At 40.0% G+C, this 27,142-nt stretch overlaps 1 protein-coding gene across 1 annotated transcript in view; it reads left to right on the top strand.

Moving 5' to 3' along the window:
- The window catches only part of LOC130077301 (uncharacterized), a 235,097-nt gene that overhangs the window by 22,924 nt on the left and 185,031 nt on the right, over positions 1 to 27,142 (top strand). The window lies entirely within an intron of this gene.

Here is a 27,142-nt window from a genome sequence, read left to right as displayed (position 1 = left end):
TGAGTTAATAAAATGGTTTATGTGTATATAAATGCATGTAATTCTTGTATTTTTGGTGGGAAAACAGAAAAATGTATCAGAAGTTCTCAATATCTCTCGACGTTCATCTCTGTCATGTAAACTCATGTCATGTGATCATGCTCCACTAGATGGCAGGAAACCACAGAACATACTGATGTTAAAGCTGCACTATGTAACTTTTTTTTCTTAAGGTGTTTTGTATTACCCTGGCAGGTGAAGTGTTTATATTTTAGACCTGTCAGGATGGTTTTCACAGGAAATTGCATACATGCGGCACTCATCAAATCTGTAATAATAATAATAATAATAATTAATAATTCATTACATTTATATAGCGCTTTTCTTGGCACTCAAAGCGCTTCACATATGGAAGGGGGAATCTCCTCAACCACGACCAATGTGCAGCATCCACCTGGATGATGCGACGGCAGCCATATTGCGCCAGAACGCCCACCACACACCAGCTTACTGGTGGAGAGGAGACATAGTGATGAACCCAATCGGTATATATATATATATATGGGGATGATTAGGAGGCCATGATGGACAGAGGCCACTGGGCAAATTTGGCCAGGATGCCGGGGTTACACCCCTACTCTTTCGAAAGACAAGGATTTTTTGTGACCACAGAGAGTCAGGACCTCGGTTTAACGTCTCATCCGAAGGACGGTGCTCTTTGACAGTAGTGTCCCCATCACTATACTGGGGTGTTAGGACCCACACAGACCACAGGGTGAGCGCCCCCTGCTGGCCTCACTAACACCTCTTCCAGCAGCAACCTGGTTTTCTCAGGAGGTCTCCCATCCAGGTACCAGGCTCAGCCCTGCTTAGCTTCAGTAGGCAACCAGTCATGGGCTACAGGGTGATATGGCTGCTGGCAATTCACGAGTAAAGTTGCTCCGGCTATTTGACATGTGTATGGTATGTTAGTGGAAGAGGTTAGTTGTCGCAATGAGCGAGAAAGGTTGACAGTGAGCCGCTAGATCTCAAACCTCTGGGGAATCACCCGTTTTAAATGAACAACGCACATAGGAGAGTCTGCTGTGAGAGTCTCACCTGTGTTTGTGTCTTTCTCGTATCTGTCGGCTTTTAATAGTGTAAATGACGTGTTAAGGAATTGATGATTTCACAAGACACCCTGTTTGTGCTGAAGGAAATTAGATTGTGATGCTGTTTTTCCTGGACGTGTTTTTACTGCTTTTGCTGGTTTTGTTTGCTGTTGGAGTTCAAGTTGTCAGAGTTTTTTTCTGAGAGTGGATAATCTTGGCGGGAGGTATCCCCGGGAATTTGCTCCTCCAGACGACTGTCCTCGCCAACTGCATGAAGAAATCTGGCTTCTCCAGACAACTGTCCTCGCCAACTGCATGAAGAAATCTGGCTTCTCCAGACGACTGTCCTCGCCAACTGCATGGTATCCAGTAGAGAGGTCGCTCATAAGGGCTGATCTGTCGGCTCCCCCGGGAGGGTGTCCCGTCTCTGTGCGGTGTTAGTTTGCAAAATCCCAGAGAACTTTTTCTGCTTACATCGTGACGCCATTCATCGCCACGGTTGGATTTGAAAGGGAGAATCTAGCTTGGACTGATTCCATCAATAAACTGGAGTAACAATTGGAGTGTTTTAAGCATGATGCTTTTATCAGTAGTCCTCATTTTATCTTTGACTATTACCAGCGAGGTGATCTGCAGAAACGATGAATATGATGAGTTCTCCCTACATTCCCAAAAATATTTGGGCACCATCTGGGATTATGGCTCTATGGACATCAATTTCAATTGGAATCTACAGACTATTGGTGACTACAGAACTTTATATTTATCTGATCTAGTTCGGGTATTTAGTCTACATGATTGGTTTAAATGTTTTTCTTTTAATCCTTTTAAACCAGGCTGCTGTTCTTATAGAAAAATAGTACTGCCTGGTTATAATACAAAAAGAAAATGTATAGTTGTTCTCCTTCTTATACTTTCTGGTAATGTTCATCCAAATCCTGGTCCAGTGCCAAATAATTTAAATAGTCCAAAAAAATTCAAAACTAGAACCGGACTAGGTTTTATTCATATTAATGTCCGAAGTCTTCTCCCCAAACTCGATTTTGTACAAATTTGGGCTCACTCAACAGATGCTGATATTATTATAATATCAGAAACATGGCTTAGTAAATCTATTTTAGATAGGGATATAGAAATTAAGGACTACAATGTTTATCGTTGTGACCGCCCTAGGAAGGTGTCACGGTGTGGGTTTTGTGTTTTGTTCCTTGTTCTTGTCTGTCATGTGATTCCCTGTTTGTCATGTTATCCTGCCATGTGTCTTGTCTTTTGTCATGTTGTTGCTCAGTGTCCACAGGTGTTCCTCGTCTATGTCTATTAGTCTCCCCAGGTGTCTCTTATTAACCACGCCCCCTTGTTATCTTGTTTAGCTTGTTTGTCTGTGTATTTAAACCACTGTGTTTCAGTTGTTGGCTGTCGGTTGTTGTTTAATGTTACTACTGTCTTGTTCTGAGTTCCCTGGATTTCCTGTTTGTTTCTGTTTAATTAAATGTGCTTGCGATTGGATTCACTCTCTGTTTCATCCTTGCTGCCGCGTAACAGAACAACCGACCGCCAATGAATCCAGCAGCACGGATCTCGTCTGATCTTCCCAGCATGGACCGGGAGTTTGCTGGGAAAACCGCGGCCTTAGCCCTGAACAGCCCGGATTTGTTTCAGTTTACCTGGGGGTTTGCTGCACTTGCTGCCTCATGCACCCTAGGGAATGAGGCTATAAAATTGTGTTACCGGCTGGGGGCTAAGGCGGTCAACCCTAGGGAGCTCCCCGATCTCTCTGGCCTGGATTGGAGAGAGGCACTCTCCAGTTGTCTGGAGAGCTTCAGCCCGGGGTACGCCAGGCCTTCAACACTGGTCCCAGTTCCGGTGGTTCCGAGTCCGGTGGCCCGGAGGAGGAGGAGAAAGGCCTCGCCAGAGACCGTCCAGCCAGAGACCGTCCAGCCAGAGACCGTCCAGCCAGAGACCGTCCAGCCAGAGACCGTCCAGCCAGAGACCGTCCAGCCAGAGACCGTCCAGCCAGAGACCGTCCAGCCAGAGACCGTCCAGCCAGAGACCGTCCAGCCAGAGACCGTCCAGCCAGAGACCGTCCAGCCAGAGACCGTCCAGCCAGAGACCGTCCAGCCAGAGACCGTCCAGCCAGAGACCGTCCAGCCAGAGACCGTCCAGCCAGAGACCGTCCAGCCAGAGACCGTCCAGCCAGAGACCGTCCAGCCAGAGCTTCACGTCAGCCACGTCCAGCCAGAGCTTCACGTCAGCCACGTCCAGCCAGAGCTTCACGTCAGCCACGTCCAGCCAGAGCTTCACGTCACTTCTGCCCAGCCAGAGACCGTCCAGCCAGAGACCGTCCAGCCAGAGACCGTCCAGCCAGAGACCGTCCAGCCAGAGACCGTCCAGCCAGAGACCGTCCAGCCAGAGACCGTCCAGCCAGAGCTTCACGTCAGCCACGTCCAGCCAGAGCTTCACGTCAGCCACGTCCAGCCAGAGCTTCACATCAGCCACGTCCAGCCAGAGTTTCACGTCAGCCACGTCCAGCCAGAGCTTCACGTCACTTCTGCCCAGCCAGAGACTGTTCACGTCACGTCTGCCCAGCCAGAGACTGTTCACGTCACGTCTGCCCAGCCAGAGACTGTTCACGTCACGTCTGCCCAGCCAGAGACTGTTCACGTCACGTCTGCCCAGCCAGAGACTGTTCACGTCACGTCTGCCCAGCCAGAGACTGTTCACGTCACGTCTGCCCAGCCAGAGACTGTTCACGTCACGTCTGCCCAGCCAGAGACTGTTCACGTCACGTCTGCCCAGCCAGAGACTGTTCCCGTCACGTCTGCCCAGCCAGAGACTGTTCACGTCACGTCTGCCCAGCCAGAGACTGATCACGCCACGCATGCGCCGCCTGAGCCCTCAGTGACCGCAACACTGGCCATTATGGCCACAGCCATGTGGTGTGTGTGGGCTACGCACACCCTTGAGCCAGAGCCCGCTGATCCTGCGCCAGAGCCCGCTGATCTTGAGCCAGAGCCCGCTGATCCTGCGCCAGAGCCCGCTGATCCTGCGCCAGAGCCCGCTGATCCTGCGCCAGAGCCCGCTGATCCTGCGCCAGAGCCCGCTGATCCTGCGCCAGAGCCCGCTGATCCTGCGCCAGAGCCCGCTGATCCTGCGCCAGAGCCCGCTGATCCTGCGCCAGAGCCCGCTGATCCTGCGCCAGAGCCCGCTGATCCGGCGCCAGAGCCCGCTGATCCTGCGCCAGGGGCCGTTGATCCTGCACCAGAGCTCACTGATCCTGCGCCAGTCCTGTCCAGCGCAGAGTTTCCTTCGCCGCTGGTTCTGCTTAGCTCAGGGCCCTCTTCACCGCCGTGGCCGCCCGAGGGGTCTTCACCGCCGTGGCCGCCCGAGGGGTCTTCACCGCCGTGGCCGCCCGAGGGGTCTTCACCGCCGTGGCCGCCCGAGGGGTCTTCACCGCCGTGGCCGCCCGAGGGGTCTTCACCGCCGTGGCCGCCCGAAGGGTCTTCACCGCCGTGGCCGCCCGAAGGGTCCTCTCCGCCGTGGCCGCCCGAAGGGTCTTCACCGCCCTGGCCGCCCGAAGGGTCTTCACCGCCCTGGCCACCTGAACTGCCTGCTCCACCCTGGTCGCCTGCACAGCCTGGTCTGCCCACGCTCCATGGCCCAGGTCCACCATGTCCTGGTCCCGTTCCCCTGTGCGGGCCTGGCCCTCCATCCCTCCCCCAGACCGCCTCCGCTTCACCACCCTCCTGAACTATTGTTTTTTGTTTTTATGGGCGTCGGGAGCCGCCCATAGGGGAGGGGCTATGTCACGGTGTGGGTTTTGTGTTTTGTTCCTTGTTCTTGTCTGTCATGTGATTCCCTGTTTGTCATGTTATCCTGCCATGTGTCTTGTCTTTTGTCATGTTGTTGCTCAGTGTCCACAGGTGTTCCTCGTCTATGTCTATTAGTCTCCCCAGGTGTCTCTTATTAACCACGCCCCCTTGTTATCTTGTTTAGCTTGTTTGTCTGTGTATTTAAACCACTGTGTTTCAGTTGTTGGCTGTCGGTTGTTGTTTAATGTTACTACTGTCTTGTTCTGAGTTCCCTGGATTTCCTGTTTGTTTCTGTTTAATTAAATGTGCTTGCGATTGGATTCACTCTCTGTTTCATCCTTGCTGCCGCGTAACAGAAGGGTGGTGGCATCGCCATTTATATAAAAAATCGTTTTTCTTGTAATATTGTGCATTCAGTATCCATTAATAAGCAACTAGAGCTTTTAGCCATAAAAATGGAATATACTTTGGGGCAAACAATGACGGTCATAGGTTGCTATAGACCACCCTCAGCAAGTACTGAGGCTCTTTGCTCTTTAAATCATCATCTATCGAGTTTTGAGTTTGGAGAGGTACTCTTAGCCGGGGATTTTAATTTGGATTGGTTGACCTCTATTTCAGATAGTTTTAAATCTGTCTGTGACTCTTTTAATCTTACTCAGTTGATTGATAGTCCAACTCGTCCAAACCTCAAGTGCCCTGAAAAGTCCTCTTTATTTGATTTGTTTTTAACCAACGCTCCACACAAATTCTCAGATATAGGTGTGTTTGCAAATGACCTGAGTGATCATTGTATAATTGCGGCAGTTAGGAATGCTAAAATCCCGAAACAGAGGCCACGGATTATTTCTAAAAGGGATATGAAGCATTTCTGTGAACAAGCCTTTCTACATGATCTGTTTTATTTTGATTGGAATAAAATCTATCTTATAGATAAAGTAGAATTGGCCTGGAATTATTTTTATGATGGTTTGCTAAGGATCATAGACAAGCATGCCCCTGTACGTAAATTCAGAGTCAAAGGCCGAAATAATCCCTGGTTTTCTCCTGAGATTTCATGCCTTCTCAAAGATAGGAATGCTGCCTGGTCAAGGGCCAGGAAATCAAAGAGTGATACGGATTGGGTTTATTTTAGGAAATTGAGGAATAGGTTTACATCTCTCATTAAAAAGTCAAAATCAGAGTATTTCGTAAATGAAACTACAAAAAATCTAAATAATCCAAGCAAGTTCTGGAAAATTATTAAAGCCTCTTTTGGAAATATTAGCAGTAGTGAACTTCCTCCTCATGTTATGATTGATTCAGGCAAGGTGACTGATAAGCAAAAAATGTTAGCTTGCTTTAATGAGCATTTTATTTCTTCAGGATCGCTATTTGAATCCTTAGGCCCTACTTCTTCTGGTTCCTGCGTACAGGAGAACCCTTCAGAACCGTGTTTACCTTCAGAGAAACTATTTTATATTTCTCCTTTATCAATTAATAAAGTCCATAAAGCCCTTCAGGAATTAGACACAAAAAAGTCTGCTGGTCCTGACAATTTAGATCCTTTCTTTCTAAAGTTAGCAGCTGACTTTCTTGCAGAGCCTTTATCATATATTTTTAACTTAACAATTGTCGAAAACGAAATTCCTAAAGTATGGAAGTCAGCCCATGTTACACCATTACTAAAAGGGGGCGACCCATCTATTTTAAATAACTATAGGCCCATTTCGAAGCTGTGTACTTTAGTTAAACTCCTTGAGAGCCTGATTGGTGAGCAGCTAAAGGAATTTTTAAACATAAATGAAATCTTATCACCTCTTCAATCAGGGTTTAGGAAGCAGCATAGCACCATATCTGCAGCATTAAAGGTGATAAATGATATTGCTGGGGCATTGGATAATAGGAAAATATGTGCTGCGCTGTTTATAGATCTTTCGAAGGCGTTTGATACGGTTGATCACTGCATTCTTGTAAATAGTCTAGGGAGCATTGGCTTGTCTAAGCATTCGGTAGATTGGTTTGTAAATTATTTGTCAGGTAGAACCCAAAGTGTTCGGGTAGCTGGTTCTGTGTCTTCTTTCTTGCCTATTTACAAGGGGGTTCCTCAAGGCTCAGTATTAGGTCCCATATTATTTTCAATTTACATAAACAAACTTTGTGAAAATTTATCGAATTCTATGTATCACTTTTATGCTGATGATACTGTTATTTACTGTACTGCATCATCTATTGCAAAAGCCTTTGAACTTTTGCAGTCTGCATTCAATATTGTTCAGGAACGTTTGAAACAGCTTAAGCTTGTCTTAAATGTACAAAAGTCAAAAATAATGGTATTTACAAACTCAAAACAACTGCCAGTTTCTTCTGCAAGTATTTCAACTTTTGATGGAAATGAAATTGAGTTAGTTAACAGTTATAAATATTTGGGTATAATTATTGATTCTAAACTATGTTTTAGAAATCATGTTAGCAATCTGGTTTCTAAGCTAAAGATAAAGCTTGGCTATCTTTACAGATCAAAATCATGCTTATCCATCCGCGCAAGAAAATATCTGGTGATGGCAACTTTTCTTCCCATATTAGACTATGGTGATCTGATATATATGAATGCTTCTGCCAAATGTTTGAAGAAACTGGATGTTGTGTATCATTGTGCATTACGTTTTTTCACTGGTTGTGGTTATAGGACACATCATTGTATCCTTTATTATACAGCTAAATGGCCCTCTCTTTATGCAAGAAGATACACTCACTGGCTATGTTTCATTTACAAGGTACTTCTTGGACTAGCTCCTACCTATATGAGTGTCCTTTTAACAAGAAATCACGGCCATTATGGATTACGTTCAAATGATGTATTACACTTGTCGGTCCCCGGTGTAAAAACAGAATTAGGAAAAAAAGCATTTATGTTTGCTGCACCTTCTGCCTGGAACCTTCTTCAAAAATCGTTAAAAATGATTACTTTAATTTCTTATAGACAGTTTGTTTCCACTCTGAAAAGTATGGAGCAGGTGAACATTGGTCAGTGTAATTGTTCATAAGATTATTTTTTTCAGCACAAGGTCTTTGTGATATATATGTATATGTATGTGTATTCTGATGTGTTTTTATTTGTTTTTTTTACATATGTTGAAATTTGTCCTTTATGTTTTTTTGCTGCATCTTGGCCAGGTCTCTCTTGTAAAAGAGATTTTTAATCTCAATGAGTTTTTCACCTGGTTAAATAAAGGATAATGCTGGCAGATGCGGAGATGATGGCGTTTTTATTACTCAACCGTAATTTCCGCTCATGTGTTTGTGTTTGCAGATCTGACATTCACAGAACAGCAAAGCATGTCAGAATACACACAGATCATCTACTGTGTTCAGATGAGAGATCTGCCACAGGTCAGCAGACACTTTATCTGGTTTTACTTTAAATATTTCATGAATAGATGAAGGTCTGAAGGCCTACTTCCAGTCAGCACAGAAGTGTATCTGTTTGTAATGGTGAATGTTTCTTCTTTATAGATATCCTTACTGAGTGTGGACAGAACAGTGACAGCTGTGAACTATCAGAAGATCATCAAGATGAACAATAATCATTGTAAGATGACCTGAGCATTGGTTGTGATCATCTTGCACCTGTAGAGGTTTAGAGTTTAATGAAATAATGCTGAATAGAGTTTGATAGGTGCTTTCCACCATTGTCACCTGTTTTTTCTGCAAGCTAAAACCTCATATCAAAAGCTCCATTGAGGTGTGCGACAGCTGCTCTGCCCTCTGGACTTTGTTCTTTATTGTAGATTCAGTTTGTGCGATGTTTTGGAAATAAAGCCCCCCCTCCTCTCATTCTCTTTCTGTTGATTATATATATCATCATGAGCCGCAGATGGTGATGTTTTATGTGTGTGTGGATTCCGGCTAGTAAATAAACTCCAGGTGTGCACATATCACTTTTCTGACCTGATAGTTTGTCCTGTGGGAAGAAACACGACAAGGGTGATTTAATCCAGGCACAATGAGAAGATGTTATTTAATCTCTCATAGAATATTCATTTGACAGAAATAATACAAGCCTTGTGGGAGGATAGGCACCATGGTTTCTGGCACCATGACGTTAGCAGCAGATCCTTCAAGTCCTGCTGGTTGCGAGGTGGAGCCACCGTGGATCGAACTTGCTGGTCCAGGACATCCCACAGATGATCAGTGGGATTGTCAAAGTAGCTCAGATCTTCCTTTCTGGGCATTTCTCCTGCATCCAAAACGTTGATTACGAGAACTGATTTGTTTGCTTAATCTACCGAGACCTTAATTGTTAGCAGATGATCAATGATATTTGCTTCACCTGTGACTGGTCATAATGTCTTTTGTATGTTTAGATTTGGGTGTATAATCATTGTAAGATGTGTGCCAATTCTGTGAACGTGATTTCACCAAGCACAGCATGTTGCTGGATCAACATTCCTATCAATCAATCAGATTTGAGAGACAAGTTTACAGTTTATGACAAGTTTAGGCTTACAGTCAGGGTTTGCTGCTTCTACATCTGTGTTCCCATCATTTCCCTCTGATTTTATGGATACGTTATGGGTAGGGTAAGATTTAGGGATAGGGTTAGGACCAATTTTCGGACAGAAATGTTATTCCAGTATCCACAAAGTCAGTTAATCCAGGAACACGTCTTGGCAAAATCACGGTGACCTGCCAGTGTCCCTAAATCAGGCCAGCTGACAGTCTTGCCTGGGCCCGGGACAAGATCTTAAATGGGCCCCCCCTCTACCTACTGCAGTTCTTGTTAAAACACACTAGACATGCAAAATCTGTGCATTTTGGGCACTTTTTGTGTGAAATCATATTTATTTTTTGTCCATCAAAAGTGTGCTTTCACTTTTAATTAAGCATGAGCAGCTCAGCAAAAATAGACTCGGATCTGGCCCAATTATCTGTTCACCGATGCCGACAGTGACGCATTTCAGCCGGCTTTTTATTTCTCTTCTCCATAAACATATCTAGTAGTAAAGCTAATGCAAGGGCTAGAAATCAATGAATTCTTTGCTAATACTTCCTCGTCATCATGGAGAGCGCAGTTCGCAACGCTTTCTCCTTTCCACAAGCGCGTGCTCTCCCGTGGCGTCTGTCGTTGCTATGCAACAATGAACTTAGGCACGCCTGTAAAAACGAGCGCGCCGCGTCGCTGTTATGAGCAAATATCCAAAATATTTCCATGTGGCTCTTTCCTCCTTTCTTATCAACGAGGCTGAATCCAGCTTCTTATTCGCAGCTTCTTATTGACGCTATCCGTTCCACCTTAAATGACGCGAACTTCCGCGTTTGCTGGCTTCTTATTGACGCTCAACTTAGGGACCGTGCGGTTTTCTCTTTTTCGCGTTTTTAAAGGGATTGTGTTACTTTTGGGTCTATATTCCGAATAAAATGATAATAAAAAATGTTTAAAAGCAAATAACACTGATATATCAGCGAAAATGGACTGTACAAATATTAAAGCACATAAATATAATTAGGCTACATTATTCTTTAATTATTGTATGTCATCAGCTCAATTTAGGGACCGTGTGGTTTTTCACTTATTCACACTTATTAGAGACCCTGTTTGTATTGTTTATATTTTTCAGAAAAGAATAATAAAGTATTTTGAAAGGTAAATAAATAATAATAACACATAAATGTCTGTAAAAATATAATTAGGCCTACATTATTCTTTAATTATTGCAAATAACATCATTTGAATGTATTCAATACATGTTTTTTTATTTTTTATTATTATTATTACAAATTAGAATTTCACAAGGTACTGAGATTATGCTCCAGCTTGGATCCAGCCTCTTATGAAGACTTCAGATGACCCAGCACATTTGAATAGATGAAACCTACCCTTGCAAGGACTCCAGAACATCAAACATGAATGATTATACAAAATGATCTATTTATAATTGCTTTAACATACACATTAATTTTGCTTAGATGCATATATGATATTTGTAAATACTATAATTTGTGGTATCTTATAACTGTACTTTCTGATATCATCTCATTAAATCCTATTGTGGTTTTGTAACATAGAAACCTGCATTTTCTGTAAAGCTGCCTTGAAATTATATGTATTGTGAAAAGGGTTATACAAATGACTGTATGAATTAAATACAATTGCATTGACTTGAAAGTGCCATTGCATGGTTACTGTACATTAGAAAGATATGGACCCAATCTGACAAAATACAGAAGAGTTATCACATTGTTGGCCTATTTGGTTTTACTGATGTTTTACCCTGTATCTGCTTGAATATAATCATGCACAATTTCACGTTTTACTGTATAAAAAGCCATTGCATTGTTGGCTCAATTGGGGGCTCTATATCTTAGCTATATTTGATGGAATTTTTTAATTTTGCACTTTAGACAGTGCACAATAAGCCGCCTAATGCATTTTCTGCACAATCTGCGGCGCTGTTTCTCGGCTGCCTCAGAGGGTGCATTAAATTTGACATTGTCCCATTAGACTAGAGCTCCTACTCTGACGAAATCCAAATTTTGAGCAGTTTTTACTGTAGAATTTTATTTTAATGAATTTTTGAATTTTGCTTTTTACAGTGCACAATAAGCCGCCTAATGCATTTTCTGCCCAATCTGCGGCGCTGTTTCTCGGCTGCCTCAGAGGGTGCATTAAATTTGACATTGTCCCATTAGACTAGAGCTCCTACTCTGACGAAATCCAAATTTTGAGCAGTTTTTACTGTAGAATTTTTTTTAAATGAATTTTTGAATTTTGCACTTAAGACAGTGCACAATAAGCTGCCTAATGCATTTTCTGCCCATTTCGTGGCGCTGTTTCTCGGCCGCCTCAGAGGGTGCGTTAAATTTGACAAAGTCCCATTAGACTAGAGCTCCTACTCTAACGAAATCCAAATTTTGAGCAGTTTTTACTGTAGAATTTTATTTTAATGAATTTTTGAATTTTGCTTTTTACAGTGCACAATAAGCCGCCTAATGCATTTTCTGCCCAATCTGCGGCGCTGTTTCTCGGCTGCCTCAGAGGGTGCATTAAATTTGACATTGTCCCATTAGACTAGACCTCCTACTCTAACGAAATCCACTATTTGAGCAGTTTTTACTGTATACATTTTTTTTAATGAATTTTTTAATTTTGCTTTTTACAGTGCACAATAAGCCGCCTAATGCATTTCTGCCCATTCTGCGGCGCTATTTCTCGGCCGCCTCAGAGGGTGAGTTAAATTTGACATTGTCCCATTAGACTAGAGCTCCTACTCTGACGAAATCCACATTTTGAGCAGTTTTTACTGTAGAATTTTTTTTTAATTAATTTTTTAATTTTGCACTTTAGACAGTGCACAATAAGCTGCCTAATGCATTTTCTGCCCATTTCGTGGCGCTGTTTCTCGGCCGCCTCAGAGGGTGCGTTAAATTTGACAAAGTCCCGTTAGACTAGAGCTCCTACTCTAACGAAATCCAAATTTTGAGCAGTTTTTACTGTAGAATTTTATTTTAATGAATTTTTGAATTTCGCTTTTTACAGTGCACAATAAGCCGCCTAATGCATTTTCTGCCCAATCTGCGGCGCTGTTTCTCGGCTGCCTCAGAGGGTGCGTTAAATTTGACATTGTCCCATTAGACTAGAGCTCCTACTCTAACGAAATCCACTATTTGAGCAGTTTTTACTGTATAAATTTTTTTTAATGAATTTTTTTATTTTGCTTTTTACAGTGCACAATAAGCCGCCTAATGCATTTCTGCCCATTCTGCGGCACTATTTCTCGGCCGCCTCAGAGGGTGCGTTAAATTTGACATTGTCCCATTAGACTAGAGCTCCTACTCTGACGAAATCCACATTTTGAGCAGTTTTTACTGTAGAATTTTTTTTAAATGAATTTTTTAATTTTGCACTTTAGACAGTGCACAATAAGCTGCCTAATGCATTTTCTGCCCATTTCGTGGCGCTGTTTCTCGCCCGCCTCAGAGGGTGCGTTAAATTTGACATTGTCCCATTAGACTAGAGCTCCTACTCTAACGAAATCCAAATTTTGAGCAGTTTTTACTGTAGAATTTTATTTTAATGAATTTTTGAATTTCGCTTTTTACAGTGCACAATAAGCCGCCTAATGCATTTTCTGCCCATTCTGCGGCGCTATTTCTCGGCCGCCTCAGAGGGTGCGTTAAATTTGACATTATGCCATTAGACTAGAGCTCCTACTCTGACGAAATCCACATTTTGAGCAGTTTTTACTGTAGAATTTTTTTTAATGAATTTTTGAATTTTGCACTTTAGACAGTGCACAATAAGCTGCCTAATGCATTTTCTGCCCATTTCGTGGCGCTGTTTCTCGGCCGCCTCAGAGGGTGCGTTAAATTTGACAAAGTCCCATTAGACTAGAGCTCCTACTCTAACAAAATCCACTATTTGAGCAGTTTTTACTGTATACATTTTTTTTAATGAATTTTTTAATTTTGCTTTTTACAGTGCACAATAAGCCGCCTAATGCATTTCTGCCCATTCTGCGGCGCTGTTTCTCGGCCGCCTCAGAGGGTGCGTTAAATTTGACATTGTCCCATTAGACTAGAGCTCCTACTCTGACGAAATCCACATTTTGAGCAGTTTTTACTGTAGAATTTTTTTTTAATGAATTTTTGAATTTTGCACTTAAGACAGTGCACAATAAGCTGCCTAATGCATTTTCTGCCCATTTCGTGGCGCTGTTTCTCGGCCGCCTCAGAGGGTGCGTTAAATTTGACATTGTCCCATTAGACTAGAGCTCCTACTCTGACGAAATCCACATTTTGAGCAGTTTTTACTGTATAATTTTTTTTAAATGAATTTTTGAATTTTGCACTTTAGACAGTGCACAATAAGCTGCCTAATGCATTTTCTGCCCAATCTGCGGCGCTGTTTCTCGGCTGCCTCAGAGGGTGCGTTAAATTTGACAAAGTCCCATTAGACTAGAACTCCTACTCTGACGAAATCCACAATTTGAGCAGTTTTTACTGTAGAATTTTTTTTTTTTATGAAGTTTTGAATTTTCCACTTTAGACAGAGCAAAATAAGCCGCCTAGTCCATTTTCTGCCCATTTCGTGGCGCTGTTTCTCGGCCGCCTCAGAGGGTGCGTTAAATTTGACATTGTCCTATTAGACTAGAGCTCCTACTCTGACCAAATCCACAATTTGAGCAGTTTTTACTGTAGAATTAGTTTTTTATGAAGTTTTGAATTTTGTACTTTAGACAGTGCACAATAAGCCGCCTAATGCATTTCTGCCCATTTCGTGGCGCTGTTTCTCGGCCGCCTCAGAGGGTGCGTTAAATTTGACATTGTCCCATTATAATAGAGCTACTCCTCTAACGAAATCCAAATTTTGAGCAGTTTTTACTGTAGAATATTATTTTTATGAGTCTTTGAACTTGGCACTTTACACAATGCACAATGAGCCACCTAATACATTTTCTGCCCATCTCGCGAGTAGCCTCTCGCTGCAGCCTGCGGTGGACATCCAACCCGGCCCACATCCAAGTGTGACGTCAGAAGCCACGCCCATGCCCAAATTGGACACATTCTCATTAACATTTAAAAACAGGAAGAAGCATCGAGAAGAGAAGACTAGAAGACGAAGGTAACTGCGAAACAAAATGCACAAAACACACTTGCGGTTTTAGTATAAACACTGTTCAACATAATACGAATGAGTTGTATAAGAATGAGATGTTACCTGTTGAAAGCAGCTCTTATCACTTTATTAATAGTTTGTAATGAGGTCAGTGCGGTGCGGCTGATCACTTGACTAGCATTGTCAAAATATCGATGTAATTCAAATCAATAAGGTTTGATGATGTTGTTTTAGAGCTATGAATTATCTTCAACTTACATATTTGGTCATTTAACTCCCCTATAATGTCTCAACTGAGTTGTGTGTTAGATTTGGCTGAGTGAATTTCGTAACAGTAACTACGTTAGATTCTCAACTGAGAATTTTGTTTTGTATACTATTACTATTATACTATACTAACTGCATTATTATATCACCAATTTCATGTTGTTATTTGGATTAAGGGTAAATATGAAAAAAATATTATTTCAGTGCTTATGTGTGACGTTACATCCTGTAAATCTTATTCTGCTTGTAAAGAATATGAGATTTGATTGTCACTTTGTCAGTTGTAAATACTCCATATTGAAAAAGTTTGAAGTTGTTCAGTCATTGCTATGCAAACATGTTTAGATAATGTAATGTGATGATAAACTGTTGTAATATGAATAAGTTTTATTATTGATTCATAGTAAATACAGTGACAGCAAGCCAGCCATCACATCAGCAGTCTTTCCTAACTATATTATACTTCTTTTCAGGAGTACTACAATTTTGAAAGCAAGTGATTGTTTGCCATGTCGGTAAGTACAAATAAACTTTGGTTTGTATCCTAATCAAGTTAGCGTACTGTTAACTGTCGGGCCAAAGGTTTGTCTGAATTGGAATTAACAACTTAACGATAGCTAGGTTAAAACGTTTTGGTCTGATCACTTATCCCTTACAACCCTTGCAAAGTAACTTGGTTGAGCAACCGAATCATTTCACTACATCTTACTTGATAACTCTGTGTATGTGCCAAATTATCTATCTATTCTAGATTAATGGAAAGATCACATAATTATTGTCATTGTCATGTTTTACAGCATCCTACACATTTTCAGTTCAAGCCTGATGCAGATCAATTCTGCCTGGATGGGTGGTTCGAATGTCCCTGCTGCAGTTTTATGACTAAAGAGAAATTCTCATTTTCTATTCATCCATTGCAGCTCAGAGTAGATTATTAATTATTTTTGCACAATGCCCAGTGCACCCTTTTGTTACTGATATTTCTGTTAACACAACAGTGACTGTTCTCTGAAAACTATTTCAGTGAAGTGGAAGATTTTAACCGACAAATTGACAAACAATTGAGGAAAGAAGGGAGACCATTCAATTGATGGGTGTTGCTCTTACATTTACACATTTGGAGTTTGGAATTAGACGTCAGTAACATGAATATTCTATTTGACTTTCTCTCTCTACAACTCCAACATTTCATAAGTGTTAAATCAGAAATAGACATTTGTTTAACATGTTCAACTGAAATATATATTTCTCTCTCTCTCTCTCTCTCTCTCTCTCTCTCTCTCTCTCTCTCTCTCTCTCTCTCTCTCTCTCTCTCTCTCTCTCTCTCTCTCTCTCTCTCTCTCTCTCTCTCTCTCTCTCTCTCTCTCAGAGTTGAAGCCATTCTTGCAGCAACTGGTGGAAAAGGGGATCTTTTTGGTGCTTTTGTTCTAGCACAAATAATTTTGTTCTTTCATATAATATAAATAAATACATGTGTATATATAAATAAATGCATGCTTGAATCATTCTCGAGTTTTGCCTTCTGATATCTGGCCATATCCTTTAGTGACTGCATATGCTGATTCCATTGTTATTTTACCTGATAATGAGCAAATTAGTTAAACTTAAGGAGGTTAATCAATATACAGTATAATTCAAGAAACTAAGACTCACTCCACTTTTTCAGTTGTGTTGATATACATTTTTAATTTGTTTTGTGTAAATTTAAAATTTTCAAAATGCCTCTGATACATTTTGAATAAAAAAAACACATTTTATAAAAATACTCCTGAGATTAAATGTCTTTCAAACTATGTATGCACAAACTAAAAAACTAGGGTCCTGTACCCGGGGTCCTAAAGCTGCAGCCTTTCGATTGTGCAGGAATATACTATTGATTTTAAGTAGTATAGTGAATGTGTTGCTCTGAACAACTGTGACATTGGTTATTTTAACAAAAAGTTATCACACTTGCATAGATGGGTCATTTTAGATGATGTATTAACACAAAATATTAAATAAAAAAATAATTTGTGACCAAGATATTTTAAACTATGATGATATTTTGATATGTTAAACTCATAAAACCTGTACAGTAGGTGAAGCGAGAGATTAACTGTTTTTTATGTATTAGAATATTGTCCAAACGTTCATTTATTTCAGTAATTCAACATAGCTGTAAACCATAATAATCAAATTTATAACACATAAAGGCTTGAAATGAGCATGTAATGAGTCTATATTATATATTAGTATCAGCTTTTAATTGAATTACTGAAATAAATTAACTTTTGCACGATATTCTAATTTTTCGAGTTTCACCATATTGGTTCTTTAAGGTTTACATAAATTCCATTCTGCTGTTTTATTATTTGATTTCAAAGTCATTTGCTATAACAGGCATTAACTAATAAGTGAATTCTTAATTTGGTTGTAAAAATGCAATATTTCTATAACCACATAGAAAGAAATGTACAAAAAAAGTTTACATTTATTTATTTTTATTTAGAAGGGGTAACTATAAGTGCAGTTTGGATCCCATATAATTAAGAAAGTGACAAAAACTCGTTTTAGTTTAAGTATAGATGCTCCCTTATACGTTTATAATAGCAAAACCATGATTATTGATTACCATTTGTGTAACAGAAATACAAGAGAAATACAAAAATATCGTTTTAAGGTACATTGTTTACTTGTACTACCATGTCATTAACTTACAAAACCAGTGAGCAATGCTCACTGTTAAGGGAGTGATTGTGATTTAGACCATTCCAAGCCTGCCAAAGCGTCACAATTTAACTGCATCAATAATCTGTAGCGTCACACGTCTATACAAATAACCTCATCTTTATTATAAACCAATAACTATGATAACAGCCGTAAACATATTTCCGACCTTTCCGACAGGAAGCAGCGCCATTTGCGCATGCGTACAACAAATCGAGTCACGTGCCGTATTTGGACATGGGCGAGGCTTCCGACGTCACACTTGGATGGGCGTGGCTTCTGACGTCACACATGGATGTGGGCCGGGTTGGATATCCACCGCAGGATGCAGCGAGCTGTACTTGCATCTCGCGGCGCTGTTTCTCGGCCGCCTCAGAGGGTGCGTTAAATTGGACATTGTCCCATAATAGGACAGCTGTTCCTGTAACGAAATCCAAATTTTGAGCAGTTTCTACTGTATACATTTTTTAAAATGATTTCTTTAATTTAGCATTTTTCAGTGCACAATAAGCCGCCTAACACATTTTCTGCCCATTTCGCGGCGCTGTTTCTCGGCCGCCTCAGAGTTTGCGTTAAATTGGACATTATCCTATTATAGGACAGCTGTTCCTCTGATGAAATCCACAGTTTGAGCAGTTTTTACAGTAGAATTTTTTTTCTATGAATCTTTTAATTTTGCATTTTACAGTGCACAAAGAGCCGCCAAATACATTTTCTGCCCAGTTCGGGGCGCTGTTTCACGGCCGCCTCAGAGGGTGCGTTAAATTGGACATTGTCCCATTATAACAGAGTTACTCCTTTAACGAAATCCAAATTTTGACCAGTTTTTACTGTAGAATATTATTTTTATGAGTCTTTGAACTTGGCACTTTACACAATGCACAATGAGCCGCCTAATACATTTTCTGCCCATTTCACGGCGCTGTTTCTCGGCCGCATCAGAGGGTGCGTTAAATTTGACATTATCCTATTATAGTAGAGCTACTCCTCTAACGAAATCCACATTTTAAACAGGTTTTACTTTAGATTTTTTTTTACTGTGGAATTATTGTTTTATGAAGCTTTGGACTTGACTTTTCACAATGCACAGAGCATATTGAGCCTTAGGCCCAATTGGTGGCGCTGTTTCTCGGCCGCCTCCGAGGGTGCGTTAAAGTGGACATTGTCCCGTTATAGGACAGCTGTTCTTAATGAAATCCAAATCTTGAGCAGTTTTACTGTGGAATTATTGTTTTATGAAGCTTTGGACTTGACTTTTCACAATGCACAGAGCGTATTGCGCCTTAGGCCCAATTGGTGGCGCTGTTTCTCGGCCGCCTCAGAGGGTGCGTTAAAGTGGACATTGTCCCGTTAGAGGACAGCTGTTCTTAATGAATTCCAAATCTTGAGCAGTTTTACTGTGGAATTATTGTTTTGTGAAGCTTTGAACTTTACATAACCCAATGCACAAAGAGGCGTATTGCGCCTTAGGCCCATTTGGCGGCGCTGTTTCTCGGCCGCCTCAGAGGGTGCGTTAAAGTGGACATTGTCCCGTTATAGGATAGCTGTTCCTATTGAAATCCAAATCTGGAGCAGTTTTTACTGTGGAATTATTGTTTTGTGAAGCTTTGAACTCATAACACACTGCAGAAAGGCGTATTTGTGCATTGTGTAATGTGAATCATGTGTAAATCAAATGTTAATTGATTGATTGGTTAATGAGTGTGCTCCCAATTATTGTGGATTCCTCTCAGGTGTGTTTGTCATGTGTCCATGCCATGTGATGTTCTATTTAAGCTGCACCTGTAGCAATAATTGATTGTGTAATCTCACTGCAACCTGTGTAAAGCATGATTATTCTCTGTCTTTAACAGGTATCTAGTCAAGCTATGTTTAACATGTCAAGGTAAAAAAATCATACAAAAAATAATTCTACAGTAAAAACTGCGTAAAATTTGTTTTTCGTTAGAGTAGTAGCTCTACTATAATGGGATAATGTCCAATTTAACGCACCCTCTGAGGCAGGCGAGAAACAGCGCCGCGAATTGGGCAGAAAATGTATTAGGCAGCTCATTGTGCATTGTGTAAAGTGCCAAGTTCAAAGATTCATAAAAATAATATTCTACAGTAAAAACTACTCAACATCTGGATTCCATTAGAGGAACAGCACTACTATAATGGCATAATGTCAAATTTAACGCACCCTCTGAGGCGGCCGAGAAATAGCGCCCCAGAATGGGCAGAAATGCATTAGGCGGCTTATTGTGCACTGTAAAAAGCAAAATTAAAAAATTCATTAAAAAAAAATTCTACAGTAAAAACTGCTCAAATTGTGGATTTCGCTAGAGTAGGAGCTCTAGTCTAATGGGACAATGTCAAATTTAACGCACCCTCTGAGGCAGCCGAGAAACAGCGCCGCAGATTGGGCAGAAAATGCATTAGGCGGCTTATTGTGCACTGTAAAAAGCAAAATTCAAAAATTAATCAAAATAAAATTCTACAGTAAAAACTGCTCAAAATTTCGATTTCGTTAGAGTAGGAGCTCTAGTCTAATGGGACAATGTCAAATTTAACACACCCTCTGAGGCAGCCGAGAAACAGCGCCGCAGATTGGGCAGAAAATGCATTAGGCGGCTTATTGTGCACTGTAAAAAGCGAAATTCAAAAATTCATTAAAATAAAATTCTACAGTAAAAACTGCTCAAAATTTGGATTTCGTTAGAGTAGTAGCTCTACTCTATTGGGACTTTGTCAAATTTAACGCACCCTCTGAGGCGGCCGAGAAACAGCGCCACGGAATGGGCAGAAAATGCATTAGGCAGCTTATTGTGCACTGTCTAAAGTGCAAAATTCAAAAATTCATTAAAAAAAAATTCTACAGTAAAAACTGCTCAAAATTTGGATTTCGTCAGAGTAGGAGCTCTAGTCTAATGGGACAATGTCAAATTTAACGCACCCTCTGAGGCGGCCGAGAAATAGCGCCGCAGAATGGGCAGAAATGCATTAGGCGGCTTATTGTGCACTGTAAAAAGCAAAATTAAAAAATTCATTAAAAAAAATTTATACAGTAAAAACTGCTCAAATAGTGGATTTCGTTAAAGTAGGAGCTCTAGTCTAATGGGACAATGTCAAATTTAACGCACCCTCTGAGGCAGCCGAGAAACAGCGCCGCAGATTGGGCAGAAAATGCATTAGGCGGCTTATTGTGCACTGTAAAAAGCGAAATTCAAAAATTCATTAAAATAAAATTCTATAGTAAAAACTGCTCAAAATTTGGATTTCGTTAGAGTAGTAGCTCTACTCTATTGGGACTTTGTCAAATTTAACGCACCCTCTGAGGCGGCCGAGAAACAGCGCCACGAAATGGGCAGAAAATGCATTAGGCAGCTTATTGTGCACTGTCTAAAGTGCAAAATTCAAAAATTCATTAAAAAAAAATTCTACAGTAAAAACTGCTCAAAATTTGGATTTCGTCAGAGTAGGAGCTCTAGTCTAATGGGACAATGTCAAATTTAACGCACCCTCTGAGGCGGCCGAGAAATAGCGCCGCAGAATGGGCAGAAATGCATTAGGCGGCTTATTGTGCACTGTAAAAAGCAAAATTAAAAAATTCATTAAAAAAAAATTATACAGTAAAAACTGCTCAAATAGTGGATTTCGTTAGAGTAGGAGCTCTAGTCTAATGGGACAATGTCAAATTTAACGCACCCTCTGAGGCAGCCGAGAAACAGCGCCGCAGATTGGGCAGAAAATGCATTAGGCGGCTTATTGTGCACTGTAAAAAGCAAAATTCAAAAATTCATTAAAATAAAATTCTACAGTAAAAACTGCTCAAAATTTGGATTTCGTCAGAGTAGGAGCTCTAGTCTAATGGGACAATGTCAAATTTAACGCACCCTCTGAGGCGGCCGAGAAATAGCGCCGCAGAATGGGCAGAAATGCATTAGGCGGCTTATTGTGCACTGTAAAAAGCAAAATTAAAAAATTCATTAAAAAAAATGTATACAGTAAAAACTGCTCAAATAGTGGATTTCGTTAGAGTAGGAGCTCTAGTCTAATGGGACAATGTCAAATTTAACGCACCCTCTGAGGCAGCCGAGAAACAGCGCCGCAGATTGGGCAGAAAATGCATTAGGCGGCTTATTGTGCACTGTAAAAAGCAAAATTCAAAAATTCATTAAAATAAAATTTTACAGTAAAAACTGCTCAAAATTTGGATTTCGTTAGAGTAGGAGCTCTAGTCTAATGGGACTTTGTCAAATTTAACGCACCCTCTGAGGCGGCCGAGAAACAGCGCCACGAAATGGGCAGAAAATGCATTAGGCGGCTTATTGTGCACTGTAAAAAGCAAAATTCAAAAATTCATTAAAATAAAATTTTACAGTAAAAACTGCTCAAAATTTGGATTTCGTCAGAGTAGGAGCTCTAGTCTAATGGGACAATGTCAAATTTAACGCACCCTCTGAGGCAGCCGAGAAACAGCGCCGCAGATTGGGCAGAAAATGCATTAGGCAGCTTATTGTGCACTGTAAAAAGCAAAATTCAAAAATTCATTAAAATAAAATTCTACAGTAAAAACTGCTCAAAATTTGGATTTCGTTAGAGTAGTTGCTCTACTCTATTGGGACTTTGTCAAATTTAACGCACCCTCTGAGGCGGCCGAGAAACAGCGCCACGAAATGGGCAGAAAATGCATTAGGCGGCTTATTGTGCACTGTAAAAAGCTAAATTCAAAAATTCATTAAAATAAAATTTTACAGTAAAAACTGCTCAAAATTTGGATTTCGTCAGAGTAGGAGCTCTAGTCTAATGGGACAATGTCAAATTTAACGCACCCTCTGAGGCAGCCGAGAAACAGCGCCGCAGATTGGGCAGAAAATGCATTAGGCAGCTTATTGTGCACTGTAAAAAGCAAAATTCAAAAATTCATTAAAATAAAATTCTACAGTAAAAACTGCTCAAAATTTGGATTTCGTTAGAGTAGTTGCTCTACTCTATTGGGACTTTGTCAAATTTAACGCACCCTCTGAGGCAGCCGAGAAACAGCGCCACGAAATGGGCAGAAAATGCATTAGGCAGCTTATTGTGCACTGTCTAAAGTGCAAAATTCAAAAATTCATTAAAAAAATATTCTACAGTAAAAACTGCTCAAAATGTGGATTTCGTCAGAGTAGGAGCTCTAGTCTAATGGGACAATGTCAAATTTAACGCACCCTCTGAGGCGGCCGAGAAACAGCGCCGCAGATTGGGCAGAAAATGCATTAGGCGGCTTATTGTGCACTGTCTAAAGTGCAAAATTAAAAAATTACATCAAATACAGCTAAGATATAGAGCCCCCAATTGAGCCAACAATGCAATGGCTTTTTATACAGTAAAACGTGAAATTGTGCATGATTATATTCAAGCAGATACAGGGTAAAACATCAGTAAAACCAAATAGGCAAACAATGTGATAACTCTTCTGTATTTTGTCAGATTGGGTCCATATCTTTCTAATGTACAGTAACCATGCAATGGCACTTTCAAGTCAATGCAATTGTATTTAATTCATACAGTCATTTGTATAACCCTTTTCACAATACATATAATTTCAAGGCAGCTTTACAGAAAATGCAGGTTTCTATGTTACAAAACCACAATAGGATTTAATGAGATGATATCAGAAAGTACAGTTATAAGATACCACAAATTATAGTATTTACAAATATCATATATGCATCTAAGCAAAATTAATGTGTATGTTAAAGCAATTATAAATAGATCATTTTGTACAATCATTCATGTTTGATGTTCTGGAGTCCTTGCAAGGGTAGGTTTCATCTATTCAAATGTGCTGGTGGGTCATCTGAAGTCTTCATAAGAGGCTGGATCCAAGCTGGAGCATAATCTCAGTACCTTGTGAAATTCTAATTTGTAATAATAATAATTAAAAAAAAAAAAAACATGTATTGAATACATTCAAATGATGTTATTTGCAATAATTAAAGAATAATGTAGGCCTAATTATATTTTTACAGACATTTATGTGTTATTATTATTTATTTACCTTTCAAAATACTTTATTATTCTTTTCTGAAAAATATAAACAATACAAACAGGGTCTCTAATAAGTGTGAATAAGTGAAAAACCACACGGTCCCTAAATTGAGCTGATGACATACAATAATTAAAGAATAATGTAGCCTAATTATATTTATGTGCTTTAATATTTGTACAGTCCATTTTCGCTGATATATCAGTGTTATTTGCTTTTAAACATTTTTTATTATCATTTTATTCGGAATATAGACCCAAAAGTAACACAATCCCTTTAAAAACGCGAAAAAGAGAAAACCGCACGGTCCCTAAGTTGAGCGTCAATAAGAAGCCAGCAAACGCGGAAGTTCGCGTCATTTAAGGTGGAACGGTCCGAACGGATAGCGTCAATAAGAAGCTGCGAATAAGAAGCTGGATTCAGCCTCGTTTCTTATCAACAAGTAGATTTACAGCCATGATTTACATGTCTCAGCGCTTTTATGAAGAGGACGCAACTGCACGCGCTTCTGGCATGCACGCGCATCAAATACCGGGTTTGAGAAAACCTGGTAGGCTACCGTGGCGTGACGTTTTAAAAAAATTAGTAGCTACCGAGTACCGAAGTACCGGGTCTTTGACAACACTCATAAACGTTGGCGGCGCTGTTTCTTACCTTGCTCTACGTTGACTTCACTAACGTTAGTTCCAGCTGACTTGTGCTGACCGGACATTTTGAGCGTAACGTTAGCCTACTGAACTTCAAATCAAATATTTTGATCAGTGGCCAAACCATTTTTGTTTTGGGGGTGGGGGGGTTCTTGACCACTATTTCAAGGACAATTAGGAAGAAAACAAATAAAAAGCTTTTATGGAACTCAAATATTAGATATTTTTTCCACAAATATGCCTATTTTATTTATTTTTTAACAATTATTCCATAATTTAATGAGGGCCCAGTTACATGTCTGAGTTAAAGTTTTTTGTGTACGTTATTGTTATATAGCCATATATAAAATATATTAGGGTTAGGTAAATATGACAAAATAGTACAAAAAAAATGACATTAAAATATTGTGTGTAATATTAAAATATGGGTTTTCATTTGAATTATATATCATTTTCAAAGTCACGTGCTGATTCTGTTTCTCTTGACAGTGTGGTCAGGATGTGGTTTGTCTGAGAGAGATGGAGAGATGCAGAAACTGAAATAGAGGGAGTACATTCATTTCTCAGAGCTGATGTTGCAGGGTTTGTCTGTTTGTTTGACTAGAATTTGATATAGACCTATATGCTTTCTTATTCATTTTAACAAATAAACCAATTTCTTTGATTTAACAGCAACTCCCGAAGAGTACGCTGTGTTTTTTTTCCAACTGTCACAGTCATAAAAGATTTTTGGGAACTTAGGATTTTAGAGAACTCAAATAAAAAAACGGGGAACTTTCACTATCATGTTCAGAGACGAGAAGTCCAGTCAGCAGGAAGTATTAAAGCCCTGTGATCGTCTGTGAAGAGCATTAGTGAATCATCTGAGTGAAATAAAAGCTGCCATCAAGCTAATGCATTACGGGAAAGACAGAGAGAGAGAGAAAAAGATATCTGCTTTTTCATTATGATAAAATGGTTAACATGTTTGAAAGTTGTGGTATAGAAAGGCAGTGTAAAAAATGTAGCCTACTATAGACATATAGACAGTTCAAATAACCAAGCGTCAATGGAAAAAAACAGCTAAGCATGCAGGAGCCAACATGGTCTGCTATTATCTGAAGCTGACTGAACAGTTTGGAGATAAACGTCAGAGTCTAAAATTTACAGGCCAGCCAGTAACATATTTGAATCCATGTTTTGAATATGTCACAACTCTTTAACCTGAACATGGAGGTCTATGACAGGAGGTCTTTAAAGTAATGTTATTACTAAAAACACAAAAGAGTGACACATGCACTGTGCTTAAATGCAGTAACTGTCCTTGAGCTTGAATCACTCAAAATGATTTAATTTTGTAATCAAATTGCTGATACTAAAATCCAGTTTGTTAACAGAAGATTTCTCAAGGGCTGAATGAAATTTGAATGTTCCCGAAAGGATTGATTTGCCTCACCAGCTTTTCAAATCGTTCCCACGCCCTTGATAAGCATTTAAAGTCCATTGCTCTTACAACTGGAGAAACGTGTGCTTTCAGTGAGATAAGGATAATCTGCAGTTGCAGTGGACTCGCTCAAGGCCTCAGATGGTCTATTTTAACTCTGAGTGGAATCAACATGAAGGTCTTCATGCACTGTGACACACTCAGTTTCTGAGTCAGAGCGAGATCTTCTGTGGTCTGGTTTATATAGGACAGGGTCTATGCATGCACTGAACCCATGTGGTTTTGTTTAGTTTTTGGTAAACGCGCAGCAGTTAAATGAATGCTTGTCTATTATAGGATGTATGTGGTTGGTGTTTCTGCATTTGGGCAGTGGGCCACTTCTGTTCTCAGGCTCATCATGACCTACACATTAGTATGAGTAGAAAACATTATGTAATTATTTATTGTACATTTTTTAACCTCTTTCTCTTCTTTTGCATTTCTGCATAATTTAGGATTTTCAGGTCAGTTGTATATGTCCTCATGCTTCATGCTAAACATATGAATGATGATAAAGATTCATTACATGCTCAGCCTCGATCTCCAAAACATCAGGTGGCAGTGTTAGTAAAGATATCCTGGTTCAGAATAGCAGACTTTCCTCTTATTTTCACCTGTTCCTTTTTATATCATAACTGTATATTATGATGATATGCATTATTTACATGCAGTGCAGGCCTGAAACCATTTATTGTAATGATATTCAGCATTAATCACACACCACTGTAAATTTTGATGAACATAGATAACACTTTGTGTTTGTACATTGCTCAACAGGAAATAGTGGCCTACCAGAACCCAATGTGTCAAAAAATCTCTAGAAGTGTGAAGAGGCCAATAAATAAATTTCATTATTTTTTCCAATTACTGTCTTTTTTTTTTTTTTCAAAATCAATATTGGTGTTGTTATTAAAGACCCCCTGTTGAGAAAATCAAGTGTTTAATGTTATTTATATGTCTATGTTGTTTTAATATGCCTTAAGACAAACCGTGTGCAAATTCATGTATTCCTCCTCTTCTTCTTTTAAAAACAGTTCCTGGTTCAAGCATAGACCATACCTGTCAACACTCCCGTTTTTCCCGGGTTTCTCCCGTTTTTTAGCCCTATCTCCCGGACCCCTCCCGGTTTGTTATTTCTCCCGGGAAACTCCCGTAATTTGCATGGCCCAAACTCCTTTATGAATAATCGGACCAATATGTTTGTCTAATGTTGACCAGTTGCCAGATTGTATTAAATGCATTATATTCACACAATCCACAGACCATTTACAATTTCAACCCGTTTGTCACCTCAACCTGGCAACCTATAACACAGTTGCGCAGTCGCGGAAAGTTTACCCCAAAAAAACGAGCCGATAGACATGATGGCAGGTGAAGGTGGTGTCCCCGCAATGAAACTGAAGTACAGTTTGTAACGCGTTGCTTCAGGAAGATTAGGGATAGCTCACAACTGAAGTTATTGCATGCAGAGCGTTGGACAGACACACGGAGGCGATTGGCATCTCACAACTTGCACTTTATTCCCAAATCTAACTCGCATAGACCTATATGAATAAAACCAATATTTCCA

Source organism: Rhinichthys klamathensis, unplaced genomic scaffold (genome assembly GCF_029890125.1).
Source record: "Rhinichthys klamathensis goyatoka isolate OS25496 unplaced genomic scaffold, OSU_Roscu_1.1 h1tg000727l_1, whole genome shotgun sequence".
Lineage (NCBI taxonomy): Eukaryota > Metazoa > Chordata > Actinopteri > Cypriniformes > Leuciscidae > Rhinichthys > Rhinichthys klamathensis.
Note: the sequence above shows the minus strand (reverse complement) of the source record. Positions and strands in the feature narration are given on the sequence as shown.